Genomic DNA, 19,325 nt, shown 5'->3' with positions numbered 1-19,325 from the left:
CCATGCCCTTTTGTGAAAAGGACACAGGACCGGATAGTTCTACTTGAATGAATTTTGTAATAACTAACGGCTGCTGGTTTTGGTTGCCAAATGTTTTAGGAATATGCAGCATGCTGTACAACCAGCTCACATTGTATCCAGTGCAAAATTTGTGATGTTTAAACTTACTGATTCATGTTCTGCCAGAAAGGATGTTAGAACATGATAGGATTATTTCATTAGGATTGAGGTTGTCTGTGTTTTATTGCCAGCTTTTTATGGGCTATTGCATGCCCAAGAACATGCTCTTTGAGTGTGCCAGTCCTTTTACTTCTCGCTCCACCAGACTGTGGCACAGTAGGGACATTAAAGCGGCCAGCCAGTAATGTGCTGGAAACTGGATGTGGCTCTGTGTTTCTCAACAGAGAGATTCTCTCTGCACCTAATCCTAATGAATGCAAATTGCTGCATGTACTTACTGCTTATAGTTCATTAATTCTGTGCAAAGCAGCTTCCATCACAATGCTCCTCACACTGCATCAACTATCCAGAGACATCAAGAGACAGGATTATTTTTATAGTCAGTATCACAGATAAAATAACAAAATGCTTTATATTCATACAAGCCAATTCAGTTTCACTTCACACATGCCCTTGGGTGTAATAGGCTAGAATTGTTCACAAAGGTTTTAATGCTGTATTCTACCAAATGTTATTTATATGCTACAGTTTGGGAAATATCTGCCATTCATTATCTATGTACTAAATGTATTGGCCGTAAACTGTGACTGTCACATGTAAGAAAAGTGGAATTTCTGGCTTGATTAGACAATCAGTGTGTTTTATTTACCGTGACCTGGAAAGTTAAAGGGGAATTTAAATCTCCCACCTCATTATTGCCTAAATAGTTATACTTCCTGATTTTTGTATAAAAAAACAATTCTATTTTACAGAACATTTGTATTAGTAGCCATATGCATAGTTAGGCCATATCCTGTTCATAAAGAAAGCTGTACAAGTGACAAAAACATTCATATTTTAATGTCAGTTTATCGGTCAGGAGTTTTTTTCTCACCAATTAGAGGCTTATCTTCTGCTGTCTTTACATCAAAAGAAGTGGAGATCGGAGTATGCCATGATTATGGCAAGCACAGGTTCCTATGAATAGTAAGCCAGTTTATTAACTTCAGGAACTTTTTAGTAAAGATAATTCTGGTCTAGAAGTTATAATGAAATTGGTAAAAACAGGACAATATTTTGGTGTCCTTTGAGTTTCTCCACTCTGCAGTTCCTACTCCCAGCACTACAGGATATAGTATTGACCTAGTAATTGTGGCTCAACCAAGGAGAGAAAGGAATTTAACACACCAGGAAGTGTGCTGGATGTTGACAATGTTTTGACAGTGGTAGAGACTGAGGATACACATCACAGACAAGGGGGAAGTAACTATTAAAGTAGATTTAAACTCTAACATCAGACTTATTATTGGATATCTATTCTCACTTACTTGCACTGCAACGTCAGTCCCCCTTAGTGGCGCTGGTTGTTTCAGCGTGCATTCATTAAAAAATACAACATTCATTATATGTATAAAGCCGCCATCTTATGTGTGGCAGGGTACCTGAGCATTAATAGAAATTCACTAATTATTTATTATTATGTAATAATAAATAAATTATACTAATAATTTAAATTGGTAACAGTATACAAACTTATATTATTCTGATAAATAAACAACTTATGTGTACAGAGGTCCACATTTTAGGATGAACAAAACTAAGTTTTAATTTTCAAATTAAAACTCTTTTAAATAAACACCCAGTTGTAAAACACAATTACGTCAATTGGGAATGTAAAATTGAAATGTTCTGGGGTTGTTTAAAGGGGGAAAGTTTAAAAGGCTCCCAAGAATAATAGGAGTACCTTTCAACTGTCCTTGATCTGGTATTGTATTTAAAAGGCCTCCTAATATCTTTAATATTTGCACTGAATCAAAGAAAGTAACAAACAGGTTAAAAAGTTAGTTGAAAAAGTTATGATGAACACAAATAAAAAATTCCATACAAAAAAAATCAACTACATCCTTTATTAAAGAAAAAAGAGTAGTTGTGTTACAGCAGATGTTACCGTTTAATGGGCTCAAATCACAAATCTTTAACACCAGGAAAATATTCTTTTTTTCAGTCATGTAACCTAAGCTGTATCCTTATGTATCCTGATGTGTAAACTTTGTGAATTGAACCGAACAAAAAATATCCCTGTGATATTTGTGATTTTATGGCAAAATCAATTTTGCAAGAATTGCTTCCTTCATTCATATTTTGAGTGGCTCATATCCAGAGATGCTCAAATGATGTGTGCATCAACAATGATTCTTTTTTGCCTCAGTACAAAACAGTACTAAAGTTTCATCATCGATCTACTATTACCCTAAATTATCTAGAACAGAAAGTGCTGAATGTATCTATGGCAAGATGCTATTAGTCAGCTTTTTGAAGACATCTGTCAACACTTTTGTGTTTTGTACTAATGAAAACTCATCAGCTTTGAGCAGCAAGAAAATATGGAAATATCTGTATAATTTAAACTGGAACTTCTAAGCAACTTCATCAGTATCATTCAGAATTTTGGCAGGGTATAAAAGGGTTGATGTATAGTAAATTAATCAAGAAAGTCATTGTTCACAAGAACAAAAAAGTTATCAAAACAAGCCTGCTTATTTATTGGCAGTATGGCACTCGATCCTGGCAATGGCTGAACCATATTTATTATTCCAGTATCAGGACAAGTGCGTTCTCAGGGAAAAGCGAGGGGCAGGGCCAAGTTCTCCATATGAAGACACAAAATATAAATATCAATTGCATCAAGCATTTTGATGATATATAACATAAATCTAACACTTTCCTGTTGGAATCTGCAAATAAACCTGTAATGTACATGCTATATCATATTAAAGTTACAGTATTTGCGAGCAAATGACAATACCAAAAGCAATAGCCTGCATGTTACCGTGTTTCTTTCCAATGATCATCTTTGTAATGTTCTAAATAGATATAAACATCAAAAACTAATTATTGAGGAAGTGAACAGACCATAGATTGTGTTCTCTGTGCTTCTGCAGCCCAGTCCTGTGACTGCTGTGTTCCCTTGTGACAGGTATATATTAAAACATATCCTCTGCAATTCAGGTTTTAATGATCTGTAAAGTTGGCATGATAGTTTTTACAACACTGTTTAACCCATTGCCAGGAACAACACAAAGAATATGCAATTCACAATTGTTAACTCAATTCAGCTGTACATATTATTATAAAATGTACTGTAGTATTATACAATGTTGTAATGATTTATATTCATATACGATGAATATTTCCCAGGGAGGACTCTGTACAGGTTGGCATCTGTAGGGGTAAAATAAATAATTACTGTGTGTGTGGCCTATAGACCAGACACCATTCAACCTCAAAAGCACCCTTCAAGCACACAGGTACCTCCAGGACTTGAATACAGAAAGAATCCCCTGTAATCTGTGTAGAATCTGTGGAGGCAAGGATTGACAAATGACCAGAGGGGCCACAAGGAAAGACAGGTCCACAGTGAAAATGAGGGCAATATTGTGGGTTAAATACATTCAGCGAGACCTGGTCTTGTCATGCCATTTCGGTGAAACTGAATGTTGTTGCCACTGCTGGGACCAGAAATTGGTGGGGTGTCAGAAGTCACCAGTGTTCATTGCCTAATGCCCCTACAAGGTTTTATAGAGGGATAAGTACTGGCACTGTATCTCACTGCTGAGGGGTAAAAATGTATCTGCAATCTATTCACATCTATATACCTTGCATACCTTTTAATTTAACAGTAATATGAGGCTGGGTGAGATAGTATAGCAGATATAGCAATCTTTCGTTAGCAGGGGAAATAAAATAAAAACATGAAATATTGAATACATGTATGTACAGGTGGATTTGTGTAAACAGTATCACTTTAGTGTTTGTGTCTTTGTGTGACACTTGTAGTCCCTCAAATACTTCCACATTGTTAAAGATAGTGACGTTACGGACATATTTTTCCTTAACTTGGGGACAAGAGATTTGAAATCTGTGGGGTGAATGTTAGTAAATGAGGAAAAAATGATTTGTGCAGGTAAATTCCTTTTTATAAAGATGTTATTATGTTATTGAGACCCTAACTATTAATTAACAATCTATTAACTGGTTAAATGTGTTTAGATTTGGTATATTTTGCAATGTATAGACAATAGAAAAATATTTTGGCATCACATGTTCCTAACAGATAGGGTCTGAGTTATTAAAGCTCTCCAAATCTGGAGAAGATACACTTTCATAGTGAACTTGGGTGATCCAGCAAACATGGAATAGATTTAATAAAAGTAATTTATTTGTTAGCAAATGTTTTCACTCCTGGACCAGATCAATTCCAGATTTGAGGAATCACCCAGTTTCACTGATGAAAGTGAAATCTCTCCAGCCTTGGAGAGCTTTAATAACTTAGGCCCATAGTATTGACAAAACTCCAAGCAGATAGCATCTTGGCCAAGGTTTGAACCTGGGACGCTACAGCTACCATTCTTGTTTAAAGAACAATCTTAGGTGTCGTGTGACGATAAAAATGAAATTGAAATTGGAAACAATCCTGGAAAGTGATAATGCATCAGACTCTGAAGAATGAATTCACATTAATCAAATTGTTTTATTGTGCTGATATGTAAAATGAAATTTAATTTTCCCTGTTTCATATAAATCTTAAGTACCCTAAAAGTTAATGTTTGGAAAGGTAGTTTTATTAAAACCATACAATACTTTGCAAGGGTAAACAGTTTGATGCAAGGCCAATGCAAGAATAAGGCAGTTTATGTCTGTTGTAGGAAGCAATAACGTGCTGCTTCATTGGAAGTTTCCTAAAAATATGTTAGTGACCCAGTTGTTTCCTGTTGGTCAATTGACAAATCAAGAAACAATGCTAAGTCACTGTGTTACAGAGGACAGATGGCTGTCTTCCGTAACCTGACATTCTTAGGGACATCGTTTGGCATCATAAATGATAAAAACAGCTTAGAGACATACATACTGCAAATAAAATTCATCTTTGACATCTTTGGGAATATGTTAATTATCTAAAACGTTCAGGCCATAACAAATCAACCCTTAAATGGAAACTCCAGCAGAGCATGTTTTACTTATGAATTTGCTGTTTATCACTATAGTTTTTTATTTTTTCAGTAGAATTGGACGTTGTCTGCCAAATTTTGAGAAAAAGAAAGCATGCCTTTGACTCCATGCTGCTTCTGTTTATTAAGTACCCAAGCAGCTGCTGCATGCAATGTAATTTCTTTCAATAGTGGAGATTCCCATTCTTGATATGATTCTGATAGCAAATCCCTGCACACCTGCTGGTGGCTGACTTTTAATGTTCATCTCAGCCCAGGTTCAAATGGAACTCACAAAATTAAATAAAAATATATATGTTTACTGGTGATTTTTTCATTGACTTTGAGCTTTGCTATAAAACACCTCAACCCAGAAAAATACTCTAAGAAAAGGGTTGTTTTTAAAATTGTGTGTCTTACATGTTTAACACAACTAATAGCTGCCCTTTACTCATATATTGTTGTGCCATCTGCTTTGTGCATATTGAGTACAGAAAAAAAGTAAGACATGTTTTTCTATGATAAAATGGCCTGGGATTAGGGGAAATAAAGTTTTACATCTGGCAAAACTGAATAATTTAGCTGCTTTGTTTTGCTCTTTTTTTCCTTTTTATAAAGAAATTCTAGACAAATATTTTTAAAAAAAGCTTTCTCAAGTAGCCATTTCCAAAGAGATGGTTATGAAATGTAATTTTAACCAAAGGGTATTATCACATCAGGGTATTTATTAAAAATACATATTGCATTTGGAATACAAGTATATATACTAAAAAAAAGCAATTTAATAGTGTTTTGTTTTGCTAAGGCGATTTTTTTTATTTGTATCAGTTTGAAATATCACAGGAAATTTGAAATCTTAACATACAACTTAACTTAACAATTTAATTTAACATACAAGGATAGATAAATAACAAAACTGAAAAACAATTAATATGGCAATAAATCAGACATCAGAGATCTGACACAGTGGCCTGAGTGTTTGCTGTTGAAGGTGAGCCCGGGTTAAACAAACTCCATGAGCATATAATTCTCAAAGTGCTCAAAAGAGTACTGCAAGATGAACAAAATAAAGTTTGGACATTGGAAACCTAAATGTGGCCGTATGTCTGTTGACTTTTCATAAATAAATAGATTGACTTTTCAATAAATAAATTTAAACATCAAATCTATTGAAATCTATTAAGGGCATTGCTGACATATGATTAATACATCAATTTGTAATGACCACTAGCCAATAGAAGCTCTCCCAGCTGGTTACTATAACAATGTGGCTCTTTCCTTTGGTATAGTGATCAGTGGGTGGTACTCCCAATGGCTGGTGGTTTTTAGGGTACACTCTCAGGTGAAATAATATAGAATGTTGCATGTTCTGGTTGATGGATGCCTGGCAATAATTCAGGTAAACAATTGATATTAAATAGGTAGCAATTGTTTTACCTGGCCATGCACCAATTGGCAAGTGTATGACAAGCTTAAAAAAAAAAAATTAAAAAAACTGAAGTTCACTGCATTTTGAAAGGGTATGTGCCAAAGAACCCTTCTGGTTCCAAAGCTCCAGACACTAGATAAAAAGCTTATCAGATATAACATGCCACAATCTAATACCATTTCAATGCAAACAAAATCTAAATATAGGAATATGAAATAATCCCAAAGTCAAAGCAATGGAAACATGCTGGTTTACTAACTATAAAACAGAAAAAGTCTATTGTTTCTGTTGTTATTGCAATGTTTTTCTAGAGTGTAAAAGGGGTGCAATGAGCAAACTATAACTGGTTTATAACAGTGGTCACCAACCTTTTTGGACTGGCGGACCACTAAATTTACCCACACATGTGTGGGGAGCTGGGTGTCACTCAATGGGAAAGACACAACCCGCCCACTGCCCTGAGCCTGCGTTCTGTACGGGGGACATGGTCCATGGCTCTGGCCGGTGCGTCCCCCCAGCGGGCTCCTTCCCCTGACCCGGCTCGGGGGTGCACCGGCCAGAGCCGTGTACCACCAAAATTTTCTTGCGGACCTGGTTGCTGACCGTTGGTTTATAATATGCTTGCTTGGGATCTTTGACAGAATCTGAAACATGAACAGTAAGAAAAGTTAATTGGAGTTGGATTCACAAAAATAATGTTCCAAACAACACATATACAGTTGCCATGTTCCACTCAGTTTGAATGACTTGAAAATCTTGTATACTCATGTGATCTTGTCCTCTTTGCCTCAGTGGACCTTAGAGCTATTAAACTAGATTTAGGCAATGAAAAGTTGCTCAATTTATGTAAAAAACAGGTTACAGTATTTCTAGGGAGACCAAAACACTCCCTAAAAAACACACCTTAAAGAGAGGGCGGTTGGGGTATTCTTTTCCCCTACAAGTTCTTCTCTCCAATGGACACCCGCTCTTTTCCTCTCCTCCCACTTTGTTACTCCCTGACCCCATCTAACTTTTTTGAACAGACCCTTTAACCCTCTCGGTCATGTCTGCCTTCCATCTATGGCCTCTATTCCCCAGCTCCAGGCTTTCCTTTCTTGCTACTTTTTTACATTTTGGAAAGAGTAGGAAAAGAGTAGGAGAAAAAAGGAGTAGGACCCACTGTCATTATTTTGTTGTTTTGCTTTCTCTGTTTCCCTGGGAAAATGCAAAATTTTTATTTGTCTTGGTGAACTTGTCTTGTCACCAAGTCAGAAAGTAAGGGCAAGTCCAAGATTTTGAGTTGTCACCAGCGTATGAGTTGAGGGAGAATCTTTCAGTTAGGACATCTGTTCCTGTAACATCTCCTGTCAAATTTCCAGTACAAAAATTTAGGGAAAATCTCTACAGCAAGATAACCTCTCCAGATAGGTTTTAACCCTTCCCTTTTAACCCTTCAAGAAAAAAAAGATTTACTTTGATATACACTATAAAAAAACAACACTAAGAGTTCTTCTTCCCCACAATTAAAAATGCAATATTCTGTAGTTTCTCTGGTGAAAAAAGTATTGAAACTAGTTTTAGCATTTGGTCAGCAGGTTGAGGTTTTGAAAGTGCCAGGATGAATTGGCCTATGATAACATCTGAGCCTAAGGCAAGGGACCTGAAATTGTCCTGTCACTGTGAAATATGCGGACTCTCACAGCCAGAAAAAAATAGATTTGAAAGGGAAGGTGAAATAAAGAAAGGGGCCATGTCATAATTGTAGCAATAAGGGGTGACAAATTCCTAGCATATTCTAGCAATGTTCTTAATAGGAAATTTTTGCATCTCAGGGAGAAGATAGATGATTATGGCTGAATGCAGTACAGAGCACTTCTGAGCATTAAGAGGGAGTTTGTGACATGCTGATATGTTCTCTCTGTGCATCACACTGACCTTGAAATGTCAATGTCCTGATAAGAGTTTTGGATAAGGATGAGGCTGGATTTTTTAATTTGATATCACCGTCCACCTGTCCTGTGATGAGACCTCAGCAGCTCAAGTGATGTTGTTTCCTGGGAAAGGATTAGAAGACATGTTTAGAGTGGATGCAGATTATTGCTACAGATAAGTCTTTATCAGGACACAAGTGGCTCTCAGCTTTGTCTTGCCTAGACATGCAGGACAATGAATGCTGCCTGTACATTTCCAGCAATAGAAAGTGTTTTATCTACTTCAGTGCAAAATATGATAGCAGAGGAGAGGAATTTGTAGTCCTCCTGCGCCTGTTATATCCCTATGCTTTTAGATAAGACTTATGGCATTAAATTGCAGGAATATTTAAAATCTTATTTTGATGGTACCTGTAGCAAAGAAGCATTTCATCAGTAAAAAAAAAAAAAAAAAGCTATTTGCAGGAAAAAATTTATCTTTTCTGCCACTTTTTCATGAAATAGAAATGATTTACTATATTCTGTGAGCTCGCATTTCAATGTATTATTCTAGATTTTAGCCCAAATAAATGTATGACATAATGCTGACATTTTGGAAAACTTGTCTATTGCATTTAATATTAAAATGATTGTTCTAATAAAGAAATACCATGCTCCTTGGTTTTGGGTGCACCTATACTGTTTCCTTTTTTAAAGTGCCACTTTTACAAGGGGTATAGGAATCTTTTCCAAATGGGATTAGTAATGGATTCTGCCTGGTGAGCTTTTTTAGTATTAGCCTCCAATGTCCATGGGGAGGGAATTACCCAGTCTGTCAAAAGTGGTCCTTAAAGCCTAAACTATTGATAACCCTAAGTTAAATTAACTGAATACATTTTAGATGCATGGAAACCAAAAGTCTTAAGTGTCTTTCAGCTTGATTTCTATTTCTAGCCACAGGCAGCCTGCCTTTACTTGTATTGCACGTATTGCAAGCTATTGAGCTCATTTAAACTGAACATTTAATTTGGCTTAATATGGTGCTAACTAAACCTTTAAAATAAAAATTTGCCAGCTGGAAACATATTTTGGTATAAGAGATCAGTACTTTTTTTTACAGTGCATTGTAAACTTTGGAACGTGAGATAATGTAATACCATTGTACATGGTCAGGAGTTGTATCATCAGTGTCCACCCATAAGGCGTTGTACGAAAGATTCTGGACCCTAAAGAAAAGGAGAGGAATATTGTAGCAGTGGTAATGTGGAGTTTCACATTACCGGAGAAGAGCACATATAGGTCAATATGCTATACTTGCATATCATATAAAATGTTGCCCCCCAACAAAACAAATTTACTTACTTTAGGATCTTTGTAATGAGTTTAGAGTGAGCAGTTGATTCCAAATCCTAAGCAACAAGTTTACTTATCTAGTATTGTCTCATGGGCTGAGAAGAGAATCATTAGTCCTGTGGATGATCTGTCTAAGCAACTTGCTTCACTAACATATGCAGAGCTTCCTTTTCTCCCTCCTGGCTACAAAATGTAATGGTAGGACAGTAAAGCAAAGTTAAGTATATGTAGCTGAGGAGGGAAGAATTACATTAAACCTCTGGCTCTTACTTTTGCAGGCAAAGCATTTATCCTTTGCACTTCCTATGACAGAAAAAACAAGTTTTTACTATTCCTATAGGTAACTGGTAAATAGAAGCAAAGGTACATCGTATATACTGTATAATTGTGTAGCTCTACTTTGCCTGCTGTTTATTGTGTCTTCCCAATGCTATGTGACTAATGCAGTGAGAATGTTGGTATACAATAGGGGCTGAGAATGAGCACATATCTGGGTTCACTTTGAGTCAGGTAAAACTACCCCTTTGTTTACTGAACTTAAACTTAGCAAAATCTTCTTTAAAGTCTATGGGTGCCAAATTTAGTATGTTATTGTTAGTAAGATCTGGAGACTTTTAGGACTAATATGAAAAGTAATGAGCAAGAAGGCATTGAGACCCATGCATTGCCATACGAGGCATGTACCGATGCCCAAAAAAAAATTCCCTACAGCAAGCTGAAGACTTTTTCATTCAGCTTCAAAGGCAACATTAAAATAAAAAAAATATTTTAGATACCAAGCTGGGGGTGCTTTACCTGTTTTTTTTTGTTGTAATATAATAATTAGAAAACAAAACTACCCTAATAGTCTAATATTTAGTCCCTAATAACTAAACCCTTTCCCAGGGATGTAGTCCAGACAATATTAAACATTGGGTGGCACCTTACAAGAGGTGGTGGTAAAGTCCCCTGCCTTGTTCAATACTACAAGGGCCTCACCCACACAAATGATGGCCCAAGAAGAATGTGAGTTTTTATATAAGTAAGGGAGGGGACATTTGGAAGCTCAGATACTGTGGGTGACTAAATATATGCCCCCTCCAATTGAACATTAGTATCCCTTACCCATTTTCACAAAGAGAAAAGAAAATAGCATAAAAAGTTCTCTGAAAGTGAAACATGAACACATGCTCATCTTCTTCTTCTCAGAAGTAAATCAATGTCATTCACATGTGAATCACATTCACTAATTGAATAAATGTCAATTATGATGTCCAGCAATGTAATCCCTATACATCAGTTTTTTGTTTTTTTTTTTGAAGCACCAACAAGGTGCTACCGGTCATTGTACCAGCTTGGTGGGAAATCACATACTCAAAGCTATGATAAAAACGTATGTGCCAAATGGTGTGGGTTTGTGTTTCTTGCTCCTGTAATGTTACTTGACAAATTTTATAAACAATGAAGATAATGATTCATACCTAGATGAAAGTGGGGCAAGAAAGGGAAAAGTTTAGTAGAGAAGATACCTTTCCTATTTTATAAACTCATTGCAATCTATTAGCATTTTTTTCACAGTAATAGCAATGCAATAGGAATGAGCAGAAAACTGACTTAGAACTGAAAGGCAAGAGGGTGATTAGAAAGAAATGTTAGGTTTTATAAGTTTATTAATAGATTGTATAGAGATGAACTGTGGTGGTCCTGAAGACATTACATTTGTTATTGGTCATTCAGGTTGAGAGAGACTAATCACCTATTTATGTATACAATACAACAATAGGTGTTTTTTTTTATTAAAATTTCTTTTGAGACAGTTTTATTTATTTGCAGCTGCACTATCTTTAGTTTTATTTCAGTGATCTCTATTTAATTTCTTTGTTAAAAGAGCGGCATACTGATAAATGGGCTGATGTCTGCTGCCCCATATGGCGCACTTGACATTGAGCGCAGTGGAAGACATTCTTGGAAATAAATGTTTTACTGTGGAAAAAATATGTTCAACACTGTGAGCTGTGTGCTGCTTGATATAAATGTAACAAACAGCAGGGCTTGTGCTGCTGTACAGGTAGCTCTGGGCACACAATTCAAACACAAGATGTGCACTAGTATTTTTAGTGTACACCAAAAATTTGTAACCGATGCATTTAGAGCACGTAGTATACATATTATACTTAATATACAAAATCAGCAGTTCTTCACCCCCTAAACATCCTATCTCCATCTATTCTAACAGAATAGTTTATCAGTGTGCTTTTTTTGTTTCTTCAAATTTTCTTTATGTTGTTTAATTTGCTACCTGACCACATTGAGAAAATGCCATATGGGCATTTCTCAGGGCAACATTGAGCACAGATGGCGGAGTCTTACGTTTGGACCATTAGATTTTATTTTTTTTACCTTCAATTTGGTTTACAAATGATAAAATGCAATCAATGTCTATTTTTGTGATTTGTACTTATATGGAAAAACTTAATTAATTATAGCCACATTCAAATTAAAGCAGAAATTTACTAAAATGAAAAAAATATAATTTATCTTTACCCGTGAAAAGCCCTCCATCCCTCCGCAAATTGAGTCCAGTAGGTCCCTTGCCATCCTAGCTTCCCTCTTTTTTTGGCACAGACTGAACAGCAGATGCAGCCATCTTCTTTCTTCATCTCCCAGGTTCTGCTCACTTCACCTGACGGTGCGAGATAAAGTGAGGTGTCTTCCTAAAAATGTTATCTTTTTTTAAATGTTGTGTGCAGTTGATCTCAATTATATTTTATATTCTTAGTGCACACTAAAAGTTTGTAGACACCTGACCACCATACATGTATGAGCTTGTTGGACATTCCATTTCAAAACCAAATCAATGGCCATTGATATGAAGTTGATCCTCTCATTTGTGGTGATCAGATTATATGAAATGAAAACACTGACTTCCAATAAAAAAATACTTTTGCAAACAATACAAAAGTACTATTACATTGTCTACTGGTGCTGTGTAAACTGTGGCACCTCCTTGACAGAAACAATGTTGAGGTTTGATAGATCTGTAATCAAAATAAAAAGTGTTTATTTAAAATAATTATTGCTTTATTTGGTGATTATGCATGTCACTTTTAAACTCCTGTTATACACATGGTGACATAGTAGTAAGAGAGACGGGAATACAACAATCTCAGTCCTATCACCCTATCACCTAAAGGCAGGGTCACCAGGTTTTATTTCAATGAAAAATGGGCTGATTTAAAGAAAAACTGATATAAAGAAAAACTTTTAAAAGGTTTTTACATGAAAATAATAGTGGATTGGTATAAAGTAGGAATGGATTAGATTTTAAGACATTTAAACTACAGACCTTGACAGTTAACGGTATTATATTTTGGTTATAGTTCAACCTTTTGTAAAGAAACTATTGCTCCAGTCTAGGGAATAAATGCTGAAATATATCCGAATTCAGACCAAACCCCTTTGGTGGACATGTGACCAAATACTGAAAGACAATAAATTATTTATTATTATTTTTCTATTATTACAGAAGCCTGTAGCATTTATGTTTTTGGAGTAGTACTTCCAATACTCTTTCTTTTTTCCAATAAGCTATACATGTACTGGTAACCCTTTCTAACTTACTGACTACCTGTTTAAATGCTGCTCAGACTTACAGTCAGCTCTCTGATGAGTTCATTGTACAAAACCATTTCGCAGCAGAGCTCCTCTGCCCTGTCCTCAGTCCTGGTCTAGTAGGATCAGTAATCTTGACACAAACTACATGTATGAAGCTCTAAAGACTGATACTTTACTGTGCACCACACTGAATTCCCTTAACAACCTATTCACAATTCCCTTGACGACCTATTCATAGGAATAATACTTGGTTGTTAAAGTGGAACTTTGATGCCAAAAGATAAACAAAGAAAAAACACTTATCTTTACTTTCTAAGATCCCTCTGAAATCGACCAACAATTGGTCCTGCACCAAGAAAAAGAAAACTGGGACAGCGCAGAACCATTGGGAGATCAGGCATGCAAAGAAGGAGCAGCCTGAAGACTCCAAGGCTCCAAGTTGCCCATTTAGTCTTTACTGCAGCAGTGGTGAAGACGGATGCGGAGGAGTGCTTCTCTTCAAACTTAAAAAAAGGCATTTGATCAATATATTAAAGGATATACACTCTTTTATATAACCTTAAAAATGTTATGATAGCTCTCCTTTAATTAGGAAGTATCTGTCATTTAAAGTTTGCCTAAACCAACATCGGGAACAGGTGCTTTGCTGAATCGATAACTCTCAAAACAGTCAAAGGTTACCCTACACCTATTCACCCAGTATTTGCTGTTCTCTTATGACATTCACCAAGCCATGATGAAGCCCCCAAACCAAATGTTGGCATTAACTGAAAGTGTCTTTAAACAGAAAACTTTGTTCATTACTTCTGGTGCCTATTCCACACACATGTCAACTCTCAGCTGTTATTTCTTTGAGATTGAGAGCTGTCTTAAAACTTAATACCATATATTAAAAAGGTAATTTTTAAAAGAATTTGCTAAAGCAAGTCATCAACACCTCTCATGTATCTTCTGTGTAATTAAAGTAGTCACATTATGGCATGCATAATACACATTGTAATAAAGTGTGCTTTTGGTACATTTTTCTTTTTTGAGGATTAATATTAATAATAAACAGGATTTATATAGCACCAACATATTATGCAGCAATGTATATACTAACGTGCCAAATCACAAAAAACACAACAAACTGAACCCAAGGTTGTTTAAAAAATCAAACAGAAAAATCAGACCTATGGTCCTATAAAGAAGATAAATTGGAATCCAAATGAATATTCTGTTAATCCATTAAGCTAAACTAATAAAACTGTATGAAAATATTGACCTGCATTTCTATGAGCTACCCCTTTACACAAGAGGTTGACCTGACTGCCGATGGAGGCATTGACTTGCTACTACCAAGGACATATGAAGAAGATGGAAATATTCATCAAAAGGATAGGCTAACTCTATTTACTTTATGAAGATGCAATTAAAGCGTTCAGATCCAAGAGTGGGAAGAAGCCCTGCTGACAGGCAATTTGAATGCCTTTCTACATCATATCACACTATGTCAGGAACTGAATATTTCTCTTCTTATCTTTTTTTGATCAAGTTACAGGTTATTTAAAAATAAATAATATCTGTCAGATAATGCTCCTCTGTGATTGGATTATACAAGAACAATTAAATCTTTGAAATGAAAAAGGAAGTGTCCTAGTTTTCTCCTGATGTCTGAGCTTTAGATATTAAACAGTAGAAAAACATATTTTTCTAGCTACAATTATTAAAGCTGAAAACTAGGCAGATATAAAAGACACAGTTTGATACAACTCTGTATTCATTAGTACAGCAATAAATTATTTTTAAACAAATCATTGTATCAGCTTCTTGCAATTCCTGCATTACAGGAAAGTATTGGTGCAAGTAGCTGATCAGGTATTGTGCTATCAACAAGTAGGCTGCTTGGAGGAAAAAAGCAGAATGACAGGTGAGCTCATCTTTGGGTTACTTCTCATTTCACTTTGTAGTCACTGGATAGTGACAATGTGCTTTTACAGGAAGTGGAAAATAAATATTGCAGCAAAAGCTGGTTTTGTGATTTTCATTTAATGGGTATTTATATCTTGTTATTTTCAACTGGAGTTTTGGTATATGTAATTAGATGTTAAAAAAGAACACAGTGAGTCCTTTGCTATTATTTGCCAAATGTTTTCAATCCTGGACCCAGGATTGCTGGGTCTCCCAGGTTCTCCCATGATAGTCTAACATCTTCAGCCTTGGAGAGCTTTATTAAATTGTTTTTAAATGTTGTAGTTTAAATTGTGTCAGTCTAAGATTCCTCTATAGTACTGGTTGAGATCAGGTGGGGGGATTTGGTCTGGATAAACAATATAAAACTGCACTGCATACACTGTGGGGCTAATTTATCACGTAGATGTGTGTAAGCTCGCCGCGCAAGAATATGCCCCCCTGCCTGTGGTGTATTACTGCGAGCTGGGGTTTTCCTTTAACAAACTTCACTCATGTTGATTTGCTGCCACTATTCTACAGAAGTCCTCTGTTCGTTTGTAGTAGTGTTATAGGTTTGTGCTGCCTGATCTTACCACTATTGTATACAAGCATACTTCTACTTGCTGTCCAAACAGGCTGTCAATTAGCTATCCAGCTTAGTTGCATACTCATTTTAACACACCTGATGGTGATGGAAGGAGGTCCAGGTTGCCAATCACAACATCGAACCACGTTGATTGCTAAGTTCACAAGCAGGGTCAGGCACTCTTAAAAATTTAGAGATGTTCTGTTGTTGCTCAACTTAATTTTGCTCATTAAATACTGGATCGTATGCATTATTTAGGTGTTTACCCAATCCAAATAATACTGGTTTATAAAACTTCCAGAGACAAATCCACTTTGTGCCAAACATATTTTCTTGCTTTTCCAGCCTTTCAGGGTGTTTATGAAAGTTTGAGTGCCATTTTAGACCTTGGCCCACTATATATTTACTTACTCACCTCAGCTTTATAGTAGAAGCACATAAACCCTCCTTGCCTGTTTCTTCCTATAATTTATTTTTATATGTATATGTAAACATATATAAATGCGTACATACATGAGTGCACATGAAGTGAAAGAAACAATATACACATAAAAATAAAAACTAACCTGAATGAGGATCCTTCTCTGCAAAAGTGGCTGGCGCGTTTTTCAAATGATAGTACACAGTTCACGCGCACATAGCAGGTACGCATTGATTTTTAGCCTTTCAACAATTCATAGAAAGGAACTGCATAAAAACAATCACAATTGGCTTGTTAAATTGTAGGTCTGTTGGATCATCCATGGTTAAAGGATCATGGGAGATTGTAAAGGGGATCAAATAAAAAGAAAAAAAAAATAACCATCTACAACATTTTTTAAACAACTTTATTCAAAATAAACACATTTTGAAAAGCTCACAATAAAATATAAGGACCACACGAACAGCACTAAATATACATGACAAAATAAAAAAAACACAAACACATGTAAACCCACACTTCCATATAAAGCCAAAATAGTTCAAAAATGGCCCAACAAATATTGCATTCAAAAATTAGTTACCAAACTATTATGCAATTTGAACCTATCAAGTGTGGAAAGCTGGGTAAAAAAAATATTTATGCAGAACAAGCATTAAAAGGTGGTAAAAAAGACATAATATTGCAATGAAACAACTTGGCTACAACACAACAACATAGCATTAACATTGACTTTTAAATTGCAAAATGAACATGGAAACATTCAAGGTTTAAAAAACAAAAGCAGCTATTGTGCTAAATAGTAGCAAAGTATGAAATGTAGCAACATAAATTAGGATAACACACCAAACGAGCACTCCTCCTCCTGCTAAAAACCATTCACATGTTGGATGTTGATGTAGTGCAAGGTTAAGGCATATATTTTAAGTGTTAAGTAAGGTTAGTATTAGGAGCAATATTTAGGGTATTTACTTTAACTGGAAAGTGTAGAGTTTGAAGGAATAAGTATTCTGAGTTCAGGCATTAAGAAAGTCAGGGAGCCTATTTACAAATGGGAAACAGGCTATTCACCAGACAAATTGTGTTATTTGTGTATAAAGAACAACCTTTATCAGCAGTTTCTCAGCTGATAAGATCATCATTTTTCAGCCTGATTTTGAATTTATATGTTCACTTCACTATACATATTTCCAAAGTGGTGATCATGATCCACCTGATCATCACCCCAGGTAGTGTTTGAAAGAGGAGAATACCATAGGTCATCTTAAGAGATGTTCAGATAATAGCAGGTACAGTATACAGTATAAAATACAAAAAGTCAAGTCATACAGTCATCACCATACTAATACTTAGAGAATGCGGATCAGATAGTTGGCCAGTAAACCACCAGATTAGGTGTAATCACTTTTACTTAACAGGATGATCAACCCACTTGTTCAAATGTTTTAATTTTTTTGGCTGATTTTAAAATGTTATGATATCCTACACAGTAGAATATAATAAATATAGTCATCAACAAACTGAGCAAGACAAATCTAATTTAATATGCGTTATCAAATAATATTCACCTAAATGCATGTAAACTAATTAGGTATATACTATTTTAGACTCAAATTTTAAGTTGATGCAACTATTGCATAAAACAGACCACTTCTTTTTTTTGACTTTCACTTGCCAAGAATTTTTCAATATATTTAGTGTATTTCAGGTCTGCTTAATCCAGAAATTATATCGTTTTTTTTTTTAACTTGGGCTAGTTCTTGTGATACAGGAATCTGAATAGACGATTTTACCAACAAGAAATGTTAACACAGCATAATATTATTGATCTTTATTTACACCGATGTTTTGCATTTTATATATTAAATGTAACATTATTTTCATGAAACTTTCTTTTGCCTTCTTTTTATTCATACCCTAGCTGATTACCCAGCATTGCCCTGGTATTTATTTATTACAATCTTATACAGGAAAATGAATCAAATAAAGCAATAGTGTTAAATCAAATAAATGTTTTTTTACAGGTTTTAAAAGTATAAGTACAATTTACAATTAAAATACAATTAAATTGAATTAACCGAATTAATGGCATATGTTCCAATGCTGTTTTAAATGTTTTATTATGAAAACATTGTGCTCATGAAACATTCTTTAACTTTAAGACAATCTGAAATTTTGTTCCTGACATGTAGTGCAGCTCTGGTCAGTTTCTATTAGTTCGTTTTTAATAAAATATAGTTGTAGAAATTTTGGTGGTTGATCTGGCAGCAGAAGTAACAATCCCGCTTTATGGTAAATTTGCCCTTGCACCGTGAATGTGGATGGAAATCCAGGCTGTTGAACAACTGATGTGATGCTGAATGATGTCATTTGGAAACATGAGTTGTATTTTCTGATGTTATTAGAAAAATGGTTTGACTATTCGAGGTATTTGCTGATGTGTAACTCCAAAGTTCTTGTGGTGGTGTTTCCAGTTGGCAGAAATTGACAGGCAACTCAGATTTAAAATTCTTTGCTTCTTTACAGTAACTACAAACCATTTCCATTTTCAAATGGTAACACTTGCATGCTGCGAGTTGTCTTTATGTGTATCATAGTGGAATCCTTCCAATACTAAGCTAAAATGTTGTGCAGTCTGTGATCGTCTGGCTCTTTCTCTCATTTTGTGTACTCGGGTCTCACGCTGTTGTACTGTCTTCAGATATGTAGAGATGCTCTAGATGTAGTAGCTCTTTCTCCCATTTCCTGTAGTTGGTTGTCACGCTGTTGTACTGTCTCTGAAGCTTCAGATGTAGTAGCTCTATTTCTGTTATCCTGTAGTCAGGTCTCATGCTGTTGAACTGTCTCTGAAGCGATAGATGTAGGAGCTCTTTCTCTCATTTTCTGTATTCGTGTCTTACGCTGTTGTACTGTCTCTGAAGCTCTAGATTTAGTAGCTCTATCTCTCTTATCCTGTAGTCGGGTCTCACGC

General features: G+C 35.4%; 1 long non-coding RNA gene across 1 annotated transcript in view; it reads right to left on the bottom strand.

Moving 5' to 3' along the window:
• Nucleotides 1–6,649: 6,649 nt before the first annotated feature.
• The window catches only part of LOC140336718 (uncharacterized), a 94,366-nt gene continuing 81,690 nt past the window's right edge, over nt 6,650–19,325 (bottom strand). The window contains exons 4-5 of the long non-coding RNA XR_011921933.1: nt 8,494–8,612; nt 6,650–7,220 (exon numbers count right to left, since the gene is read on the bottom strand). This is a non-coding gene — a long non-coding RNA (uncharacterized lncRNA). The remainder of the gene's footprint in view (nt 7,221–8,493; nt 8,613–19,325) is intronic.

Source organism: Pyxicephalus adspersus, chromosome 8 (genome assembly GCF_032062135.1).
Source record: "Pyxicephalus adspersus chromosome 8, UCB_Pads_2.0, whole genome shotgun sequence".
NCBI classification, from domain to species: domain Eukaryota; kingdom Metazoa; phylum Chordata; class Amphibia; order Anura; family Pyxicephalidae; genus Pyxicephalus; species Pyxicephalus adspersus.
Note: the sequence above shows the minus strand (reverse complement) of the source record. Positions and strands in the feature narration are given on the sequence as shown.